Source organism: Phyllobates terribilis, unplaced genomic scaffold (genome assembly GCF_046119375.1).
Source record: "Phyllobates terribilis strain yellow unplaced genomic scaffold, ASM4611937v1 Scaffold_12__6_contigs__length_324123572, whole genome shotgun sequence".
Taxonomy (NCBI): Eukaryota; Metazoa; Chordata; class Amphibia; order Anura; family Dendrobatidae; genus Phyllobates; species Phyllobates terribilis.
Window position 1 is genome coordinate 177,546,049 of NW_027362772.1, and position 11,599 is coordinate 177,557,647.

General features: G+C 43.3%; 1 non-coding gene across 1 annotated transcript; it reads right to left on the reverse strand.

Annotated features, from left to right (window-relative positions):
• Positions 1-9,913: 9,913 nt before the first annotated feature.
• Positions 9,914-9,996, reverse strand: TRNAL-AAG (transfer RNA leucine (anticodon AAG)). Its single transcript has one exon. It is a non-coding gene; the product is annotated as a tRNA-Leu (tRNA).
• Between the last annotated feature and the right edge of the window lie 1,603 nt (positions 9,997-11,599).

The window sequence follows — 11,599 nt, forward strand, 5'->3', positions numbered from 1 at the left end:
GACAGAAGGGTTGGTAAGAAAGGCCAGACAAAGGACACACAAAGGGGGTCCTGTGAAGCGCTTTAAAGTTATCTGGGAGTTGTCTGAGCCCCTCACCTGGTGAGCACAGTACGAAGTGGGCAGCCGTTACCTGCAGACGTGGACTGGATAATAAGAACTGTGAGTAAAGGCCCTGGACTGCATCACTGACTCCGTGTCGTTACTGCTGCTGCCCTGCACCATCACCCCCATCCTCCGCATACACTGCCCTAAGGCTATAGTCCTCCCGTGGGGAGTTATGCTACGCTCTGCTGCACCCACAACACCAGCCTCAGCGGTCTGCCCTGCAGCGGCGGTTCACTCTGACCGCAATCCACGGGAGGCGTAGCCGGACATTTAAACATCAAAACCACATAAATAGTTCCGCCACTGGTTTGACCACATGTACACTGTGTTCCAAATTATTATGCAAAAAGTGTTTAGGAGTGATAAGGGAAGAATTTGTTTGTTTGTCAGTTAAACTCATTGATGGTGATGTGTGTCAGGGCTCTTTATATCACTGTAAGCAATTGCAGACACCTGTGCTAATTAGTTTGGCAGGTGTGTCCAATGAAAGGCAAGACTACTTAAGAAGGCTGTCTCACATTATTAAGCAGCCTACATTTTCTGCCAAAATGGGAAAGAAAAAGGATGTATTGGCTGCTGAGAAGCAACAAATTGTGGAGTGTTTAGGTCAAGGCATGACTACAATCAACATTGTGCGATGATCAGGATGAAGTGTCTTGGCAATCAAGAAGTATGTAGCTGATTCACAGTACACACGTGTGCGTGCTGATAAGGGCAAATTGAGGACTCTTTCCTACAGGCAATTACGTCAGGTTAAAAGAGCAGCGGCAAAAAAGCCTTGTCATAGCAGTAGACAAGTTTTTGAAGCTGCTGGTGCCTCCAACGTCCCCCGAACAACAAGATGCAGGGTCCTTCAGAGGTTTGCAGCTGTGCATACGCCATCCTGTCGACCTCCTCTATCCACTTCACACAAGCAGAAACGGCTCCAGTGGGCCAAACATTACATGAAGACTGATTTCAAAACTGTTTTGTTCACGGATGAGTGCCGTGCAGCGCTCGATGGTCCAGATGGATGGAGTGGAGGATGGCTGGTTGATGGACACCCCACGCAAACACGGCTACAGCGCCAACAAGGAGGAGGTGGAGTAATGTTTTGGGCTGGAATCATGGGGAGAGAGATTGTCGGCCCCTTTAGGATCCCTGAAGGCGCTAAAGATGAACTCCATAATGTATGTGGATTTTCTCAAACAGCACTTCCTGCCATGGTTCAAGAAGAAGAACCGTGTATTTCACAGCAAGATCATTTTTTTGCATGATAATGCACCATCTCATGCTGCACATAAAACATCTGCATCTCTGGCTGATATGGGCATAAAAGGAGACAAACTTATGGTGTGACCCCCATGCTCCCCTGACCTCTACCCCATTCAGAACCTCTGGAGCATCATCAAAAGGAGTGAATATGGTGGCGGGAGGCAGTTCACATCTAAGCAACAGCTCTGGGAGGGTATTCTGTCCTCATGCAAAACAATTGAAGCAGAAACCATCCAAAACCTGACAAATTCAATGGACGAGAGAGTTCAGAAGCTCCTTTCGAACAAGGGGTCCTATGTGAAAATGTAACATCACCTAGAATAAAGTTTTGAGTTGAAAACTGTTTGATTTCAGTTTCTAATAACCTGCTAATGCTTATAATTTCAAAAATGACCATTTTTTTGGTCTTTATTAAAATGAAAAGGTTGATCGAAAAGTTTGGGGGATCTAAAAGTGTGGCATCCCAGTAGTCATGATTACTTCGAATTCTGACAATATGAGGGTCATGTTGCAGGTAGTGCAGCAAGAAGGCACATATGTGTCTTGCGCATCTCGGAGCCCCAAAATTATTTTCCGGGCTAGATGCAGCTAAAAATTATTATTAATTTTAAATCTGGTGGAGCTTAGTATAGATGGCCTAATAGAATCAGTGCTGCACACTGCTACAAAGCCCAAATTATTTTCCAGCCATGATACAGATAAACATGATTAGTAATTTGAAAGCTTAAAACGGTTGGTAGGGTGATTTTAACCAATCATCAAGCTTTTACTCTCCCCAGGATGACACAGGGGTAGAAAAGTCGTTTCGGATCCATGATTTGTTCATCTTTATGAACGTGTGTCTGTCTACATTATCAGTGGAGAGCCGCGTGCGCTTATCTGTCAGCACACCACCAGCAGCGCTGAACACACGTTCAGACAGAACGCTGGCTGCGGGGCATGACAAGATCTCCAAGGCGTAAGTGGCTAGCTCCGGCCATTTATCCAGATTGGAAGCCCAAAAAGAGCAAGGGTCCAGTGACACAGTCATGGCTTCAATGTTTACTTGGAGATACTCCTGTACCATCATCTCTAGGTGTTGACTATGTGTCAGACTTCTTGTCTCCTGTGGCGTTGCAAAGGATGGGCTAAAAAAGTGGTGAAATGATTCCGCAAAATTGATGTTACCAGCAGATACTGTGGCTCTGTTACGGTTTGAGTGCTGAACACTTGACTGTCCCACGGTTGGCAAGTTGGAACTGTGAGATTCACTACGTGCACCACTGGTGTTTTGTGGAAAAGCACATGTAAGATTCTGCAACAGTCTCTGCTGATATTCCTGCATGCGTGCATCCCTTTCTATGGCAGGAATAATTTCTGCAAATTTACTTTTGTACCGGGGATCTAACAGTGTGGCAACCCAGTAGTCAGGATTATTTCTAATTCTCACAATTCGAGGGTCATGTTGCAGGTAGTGCAGCAAGAAGGCACTCATGTGTGTTGCGCATCCAGGAGCACCAAGTCCCTGTTGTGTTGGTGGCGAGGTAACAATCATGCTTCCTTCCTCTGTCCTCTCCCCCCAACCTCGCACAACAGAAATGTGATCAAGGTCTCCCTCATCTGATGAGTCTTCCATCAGTTCGTCCTCCACTTCTTCCTGGGCTCCTGCACCTTCCTCACTAGTTTGGCTGCTACCATGCTCCCTGGTAAAACCATCTCCCCCACCCTCACATGCCTGCCGCCTTGGTGCTGCCGACCTACTGGACCTTGCAGATGTTAGCCCTTCCGCATACAACTCCTCCTCCTCTACTTCCTCCACCTCCTCTTGTGCCACCACCTGACTCCGAATTCTGTTTAACATGTGCTCCAGCATGTAAATCACCGGAATAGTCATGCTGATAATGGCATCGTCAGCACTAAACATCTTCGTCGCCATTTCAAAACTGTGCAGAAGGGTGCATAGGTCCCTGATCTGAGACCACTCCTCCAGCGTGATTTGCCCCACCTCTGGATCTCCTTGGCCCAGGCTATACGTCAGAACGTATTGCACCAGGGCTTGTCGGTGCTGCCACAGTCGCTGCAACATGTACAGAATTGAATTCCACAGGGTAGGCACATCGCATTTTAGCTGGTGAAGTGGCAGGCCCAACGACTTCTGTAGAGATGTAAGTCGCTGAGCTGCGGGATGCGAACGGCGGAAGTGAGCACACAGCGACCGTGCCCTCTGCAGAAGGCCATCTAGTCCGGGATAGTGGGCTACAAATTGCTGGACAACCAGGTTCAACACGTGAGCCATTCAAGGCACGTGTGTGACATTGCCCCGGCGAAGGGCCGCACCCAGGTTTGCAGCATTGTCGCACACGGCCTTCCCTGGTTTCAGGTCCAGTGGAGACAACCATTCATGAAATTGGTTCTCCAGAGCTGACCACAACTCCTCAGCTGTGTGACTCACATTTCCCAGACATTTCAAAGTAAAAACCGCCTGATGACATTGAGCCCTACTGCCAGCATAGTAAGGAGGTGTGCAGGATCCCTTCTGCGCAGTTAGAAAGCTTGTGGCATGACCAGACAGGCTTTGGGTGCAGGTGGAAGACCGAGAGGAGGTTGAGGAGGCAGAAGCAGTGGAGGAACTTTGACATAAAGAGGATTGACGCACAACTCGTGGGGACGGCAAGACTTGGACAGCAGCCCCTTGTCCTGCTGTCACCATAGTTACCCAGTGCCCAGTCAGCGACATGTAACGCCCCTGTCCATGCCTACTCGTCCAAGTGTCTGTGGTGAAATGCACCCTGTCACACACAGAGTTTCTCAAAGAAGCGGTGATGTTGTGTGCGACATGATGGTGGAGCGCAGGCACACCTTTCTTTGAGAAGTAGTGCCGACTGGGCATCTGGTACTGGGGCACTGCGACGGACATAAGGTCTCGAAAATCCTCTGTGTCCACCAGGCGGAAAAGCAGCATTTCTGTAGCCAAGAGCTTGCAGATGGTGAAATTCAACCTCTTAGCTTTCTCATGGCTAGGAGGAAATGGTCTTTTACTTGTCCACATCTGAGGGACCGAGGGCTGGCTATTGTGCTTAGACGGGGTTGATAAGGGTGTCCCCGGCAAACTGCCGGTCTGTGAGGAAGATGCAGGCGGACATGTTAGGTTGCCTTGATCCAAAGGTGGTGCTATCGATGTCGGACAGCGCTCAACACCAGCTGGTGTTACCACCTCCAAAGAAAATGATGACCTGCCAATCACGCTGGCTGTTGCGGGTAAAGAGGTGGCAGGTCTGCGCCCCAAAACACGTGTGACTGCTGTCCCCCCAGTCACAGAGGATGAAGAGGCCGCGGATGCACAAGATATGGCAGACGATGGTTGGCCCGGCCGGCTAGGCCGCATTGTAGCACACTGAGCTTCCCACTGCAACTTATGCTTCATGTCCATGTGCCGGTTCATGCATGAAGTACTCAAACTATGTATTTTTTGGCCTCTACTTAGCTTTTGCTGACAAATGTTACAGATAACACGAGTTGGGTCATCTTTATCGATCTGAAAAAATGCCCAGGCTATGCAAGGCTTAGCACCCATGCGACCTGAAGAGCCACCACGACTTGTGGTGAGAGGCAGAGTTGTGTTTGAGGATGCAGTTGTTGACGTGCTTCCAGTACTATGTCTCTGTCCAGGAAGGCGCAACCTGACCTCGTCGTCACTAGCATCTTCCTCCACCTCCTCTGCTGACCTCATCTCTTGGCTGACTGTGGGTTGACAGTAAGTGGGATCTCCAACCTCATCATCATCACCCTGTGCGTTATCACACCCGTCGTCCTCAGAGCCAACCTGGTCCTGCCCTGACAAAAAACTAAAGTTGTCGCTCCAATCAGGTATTTGAGTCTCATCATTGTCTTCCTCATTGTCTCCACCAACAGGAGTTACAGTTTGGGAATGAGGGTCTACATTATGGTCAGAACCTTCTGCGTCTGGTCCTGGATCCGACTCATAAAGATTCTGGGCATCAGTGCAGATCATTTCCTCGTCTGGATTCACAGAAGCGCTGGAGTCGACCTCTGATTCCCAGGCTATAGTATGAGTAAACAGCTCTGCAGACTCAACCATCTGTTCTACCTCATATTCAGACGGGCAGCTGGAGATTTGGGAGCTGTGAGGAAGCAAGTGCGATTGGGGTGACACCTTTGAGGACTGGAGTATTTGTGATGTTGAAGTTGATGTGGAGGAGAGCCCACTTAAAGGAGCACTTGATATCCGTTGAAGCACCTGCTGTTTTTGTGCCTAATCTGGAATTTGTAGCGATTGGCGTGGCCGTAAGAAAGGGATCTTATCACATTGTCCGCTAAAAGAAGTAGACATTTTAGTTTGGCTGGAAGATGGTCTTTCTTCTGCAGATGTTACTGTTGCTTTAACACCTACCCCACGGACACAACCTTTTTTCCCCTTCCCAACATGCCTATTCCCCTTTCCACCAGCAGCAGGCCTTTTTCCACTCATTTTGGTGGTTAACTAATTCACAACTCTGGAGTTGTTTGCACAAAAAAACAATGGATGGGAACCGAGCAGAGCTGAGTGGCCAAACTGTGGTATTAGGCCAAAACTATTGGCTGGGTTAGATGCAGAAAAAAATTATATTCAATTTGCGACCTGATGGAGGTCAGTATAGATGGACTAATAGAACAAGTCCCACACACAGCTAGAAGCCCAAATATTTTTTCAGAGGTAAATGGCGAAAAAAATTGTATTCAGTTTGCAACCTGATGGAGGTCAGTATAGATGGACTAATAGAACAAGTCCTACACACAGCTAGAAGCCCAAATATTTTTTCAGAGGTAGATGCAGAAAATAATTATATTCAGTTTGCAACCTGATGGAGGTCAGTATAGATGGACTAATAGAACAAGTCCCACACACAGCTAGAAGCCCAAATATTTTTTCAGAGGTAGATGCAGGAAAAAATTATATTCAGTTTGCAACCTGATGGAGGTCTGTATAGATGGATTAATAGAACAAGTCCCACACACAGCTAGAAACCCAATATTTTTTCAGAGGTAGATGCAGAAAAAAAATATATTCAGTTTGCAACCTGATGGAGGTCAGTATAGATGGACTAATAGAGAAAGTCCCACACACTGCTAGAAGGCCAAATATTTTTTCAGAGCTAGATGCAGACAAAAAATTATTTTGAATTTGCAACCTGATGGAGGTCAGTATAGATGGACTAATAGAGAAAGTCCCACACACTGCTAGAAGGCCAAATATTTTTTCAGAGCTAGATGCAGACAAAAAATTATTTTTAATTTGCAACCGGATGGAGGTCAGTATAGATGGACTAATAGAGAAAGTCCCACACACTGCTAGAAGGCCAAATATTTTTTCAGAGCTAGATGCAGATATAAATTATTTTTAATTTGCAACCTGATGGAGGTCAGTATAGATGGACTAATAGAGAAAGTCCCACACACTGCTAGAAGGCCAAATATTTTTTCAGAGCTAGATGCAGAAAAAAATTATATTCAGTTTGCAACCTGATGGAGGTCAGTATAGATGGACTAATAGAACAAGTCCCACACACAGCTAGAAGGCCAAATATTTTTTCAGAGGTAGATGCAGATAAAAATTATTTTTAATTTGCAGCCTGATGGAGGTCAGTATAGATGGACTAATAGAGAAAGTCCCACACACTGCTAGAAGGCCAAATATTTTTTCAGAGCTAGATGCAGACAAAAAATTATTTTGAATTTGCAACCTGATGGAGGTTAGTATAGATGGACTAATAGAGAAAGTCCCACACACTGCTAGAAGGCCAAATATTTTTTCAGAGCTAGATGCAGACAAATAATTATTTTTAATTTGCAACCTGATGGAGGTCAGTATAGATGGACTAATAGAGAAAGTCCCACACACTGCTAGAAGGCCAAATATTTTTTCAGAGCTAGATGCAGAAAAAAATTATATTCAATTTGCAACTTGATGGAGGTCAGTATAGATGGACTAATAGAACAAGTCCCACACACAGCTAGAAGGCCAAATATTTTTTCAGAGGTAGATGCAGATAAAAATTATTTTTAATTTGCAGCCTGATGGAGGTCAGTATAGATGGACTAATAGAGAAAGTCCCACACACTGCTAGAAGGCCAAATATTTTTTCAGAGCTAGATGCAGACAAAAAATTATTTTGAATTTACAACCTGATGGAGGTCAGTATAGATGGACTAATAGAGAAAGTCCCACACACTGCTAGAAGGCCAAATATTTTTTCAGAGCTAGATGCAGACAAAAAATTATTTTTAATTTGCAACCTGATGGAGGTCAGTATAGATGGACTAATAGAGAAAGTCCCACACACTGCTAGAAGGCCAAATATTTTTTCAGAGCTAGATGCAGATATAAATTATTTTTAATTTGCAACCTGATGGAGGTCAGTATAGATGGACTAATAGAGAAAGTCCCACACACTGCTAGAAGGCCAAATATTTTTTCAGAGCTAGATGCAGAAAAAAATTATATTCAGTTTGCAACCTGATGGAGGTCAGTATAGATGGACTAATAGAACAAGTCCCACACACAGCTAGAAGGCCAAATATTTTTTCAGAGGTAGATGCAGATAAAAATTATTTTTAATTTGCAGCCTGATGGAGGTCAGTATAGATGGACTAATAGAGAAAGTCCCACACACTGCTAGAAGGCCAAATATTTTTTCAGAGCTAGAAGCAGACAAAAAATTATTTTTAATTTGCAACCTGATGGAGGTCAGTATAGATGGACTAATAGAGAAAGTCCCACACACTGCTAGAAGGCCAAATATTTTTTCAGAGCTAGATGCAGAAAAAAATTATATTCAGTTTGCAACCTGATGGAGGTCAGTATAGATGGACTAATAGAACACGTCCCACCCACAGCTAGAAGCCCAAATATTTTTTCAGAGGTAGATGCAGATAAAAATTATTTTTAATTTGCAACCTGATGGAGGTCAGTATAGATGGACTAATAGAGAAAGTCCCACACACTGCTAGTAGGCCAAATATTTTTTCATAGCTAGATGCAGACAAAAAATTATTTTTAATTTGCAGCGTGATGGAGGTCAGTATAGATGGACTAATAGAACAAGTCCCACACACTGCTAGGAGGCCAAATATTTTTTCAGAGCTAGATGCAGAAAAAAATGATATTCAGTTTGCAACCTGATGGAGGTCAGTATAGATGGACTAATAGAACAAGTCCCACACACAGCTAGAAGCCCAAATATTTTTTCAGAGCTTGATGCAGAAAAAAATTATATTCAATTTGCAACCTGATGGAGGTCAGTATAGATGGACTAATACAATGATGCTATGCCGAAAAGATTTTACTTCACTAGGTGCAGTAAAAAAATGGTATTCTATACACAGGTGGTATATCTTGCAACACAGATAGGCTACTCCACTGACTAACACACTCTGCAATAGGCCAAAAAGGATTAGCTTTGCTAGATTCAGCCATATGCTGTGAAAAAAACTTGCACAGCACTGGCACAGACCTGCCTGGCAAAATCTGATAGGAACTGATGTATCCTAGTCCTGAAAAGAACTGCAATTACAATTAGTCTTTACTCCCACAATCTATCTATTTAAGAGCACAGACCTGCCTGATAAAAGTCGTAGGAAATGCTGTAACCTAGTCCTTAAAAGGACTGCAATCACAACTATTCCCTACTCCCAAGCTATCTGTAGATTTGTGCGAAAATTGGCTTGAAATTAACAAGGTATAGCGCACACAGCAACAGCGGTGCCGTCTAACACGCAGCTGCAGCAGTGAGAAAATGGTGGCGACAGGGAAAATGGCTTGGTCTTATAGGGCAAGGACATGTGACATACACTGCCAATGACACATGCCCTTGCTTGTGTGAAAAAAAGCACTTCGCTCCTTGTGTGCGCTGCTGATAGGATGACAGATTGCACCTCCACACTGTAAATGCGGGAAGAGAAAAAAAAATGGAGATCTTCATTATTCCTGCAGAGATCTATCCCCTGCCCCTTCCCCCACCCCGCTGTACACTCAAACTGCGTATTAACATTAATTTTCATCATTAATGAGAAAAAATCCAGTTATGATTTTGGTGCACGAACAGTTATCGAACATAACCTCGAACAGCCGAATTTTTCTCAAATCGTTCGTGTTCGCCGAACGGCTCGAACACCGCCCAAAACAGCTCGAATTTGAGATTGGCGAACAGTTCGAGTCGAACAACACTCATCTCTACTTAGGAGGTTCACTCTCTGCCCTATTAGGGACAGAGAACACATAGAGATGAAATAGTCCCTCCCATTTTCCTATCCACAGTATTTTTCTGATGCCAAAGCAACAACTAACATATGCACAAAGAAACTATTTGATGTTCCCAAAAGTTTTTTGTGAAAGCACAAATTCAGGACATTTTAAATTTGCCTCAAGGACCCCCAGGAACACTGCCAACGTTGAGAATTGGTTTTGCTAAGTCCCATCGCTTTAAGTTTTCGATTTGAGATTGCCACCATTTGAGCGGAACCCGAACTGATCAGTAACAGGAGTGAAGCTGTACAATTTCTTGAAAGAAAATGCTAATGTCAGAAGTGAGATTCGAACTCACACCTCCAGGAGAGACTGCGAACTTAACGCAGCGCCTTAGACCGCTCGGCCATCCTGACTTTTTCTGGCTTTTGTAATTTAACTCTTTCTAAGCAAAGCAGTAGAAAGATGAGCATTACTTGTGATGAAAGGAAATATACCATGATTTATTTTATTTTAATATTGATTTGTAACCTATTAGTTACAGCCAATTTTGAGCTTCATGACCAAGCACCGTTTTCTAAATCTGACATGTATCACTTTATGTGGCAATAACACTGGAATGCTTAACATATCCCGATGATTCTGATAGTGTTATTTTGTAACACATTGTACTTTATATTAATGGTAAATTCAGGTCAATATATATTTCGTTTTTCTTGTGAAAATATCTAAAGTTGCACAATTTCATTGAAATGCGGTGATGCCCCATATGTCTTCAGAAACTACTGTTTGGTCACACAGCAGGGCTTTGAAAGTAAGAGCGCTATTTGGGTTTTGGGAATGCAGATTTTGCAAGAATATTTTGAGGGTGACATTTGCGGAGTTCCAAAAGTACCAAAACAGCAGAAACCCCTCCAAAGTGATCCCATTTTATAAATTACTCCTCACAATGAATTCATCAACACCGGCAATTGCTAATTTTGTCCAACAGGTGTTTTCACTCTGCAACATCCAGAATTGCAAATAAGCCAGTTTAGTGCCCAGCTTGAGCTTATATAGACTAGCACCCCATACATTTTAAGTGGGCTCTCCTCGCTAGAGAAATGCCAAATATGTGGATACATTGTCTTACCATTAACGTGGCATCCCCTATTTTTAGAATGAAAGATGACGGTCCTGAGTTGGGGCTTGTGTTTTTTGCCTTCCTGGCTTTTTCCCCAAACAGCTTTGTTGCTGGCATATTTTTGAAGCATATTTGTCTCAGTAATGCCACAGCGATTCGTAGTCAAACATAAATGGCTGAAATCATTCAGCTAGTGTCTGATACATGCTGCTCGTATTAGCTATCAGGTTTCCTTTAAATCCTCATACAGCTAAGTCAAACTAAAATAAAACAAAGTGATGACGTCCAGAATGAAGGAAAAATTACAAAAAATATTATTTTCCTCAAAAGTTAAAAGTGTTCAGTTCTCAAGTTTCTATCATTTTATTTCCTGTAGATAGTTATAATGATTAGGACTTTCACATTTTCTGTAAAAAGTCAGTCCATATGCTTTGTTTATTTTCTGCTTAAAATTTAATGGGTGAAGAAAAAAACCTTTTGCCGAAACACGGTAACTTTAGATCTTCAGTCTAGCGCTCTCCCAACTGAGCTATTTCGACTGGACATGTTTAGATTCAGGAATGTTCAACACACTGTAGATGTCACAACTGGATGTATTTATTTTTACTTTGACTTGTTTTGCAAGATTATCTATATTTGAAAGTCCCGCTATTTTGCGTACATATTTAAGAACTTACATTAATTCTTTGTGAATGAATAGAAAAAAACAGCAATTCTGCATTTTTTTTACATTTTCAAATTTACTCAATTTGCAAGGGTCATTCTGACTGTGTCTCTGTAGGACAGGTGATGATTGAGCATAAAACAATTTGTAAGCATAATGCTGCATCAAGCTTTGTTTTTTCTTAAGTGCAAACAATTCGAGTGAAGAAAGGAGATGCAAATTTAGAGAAAAT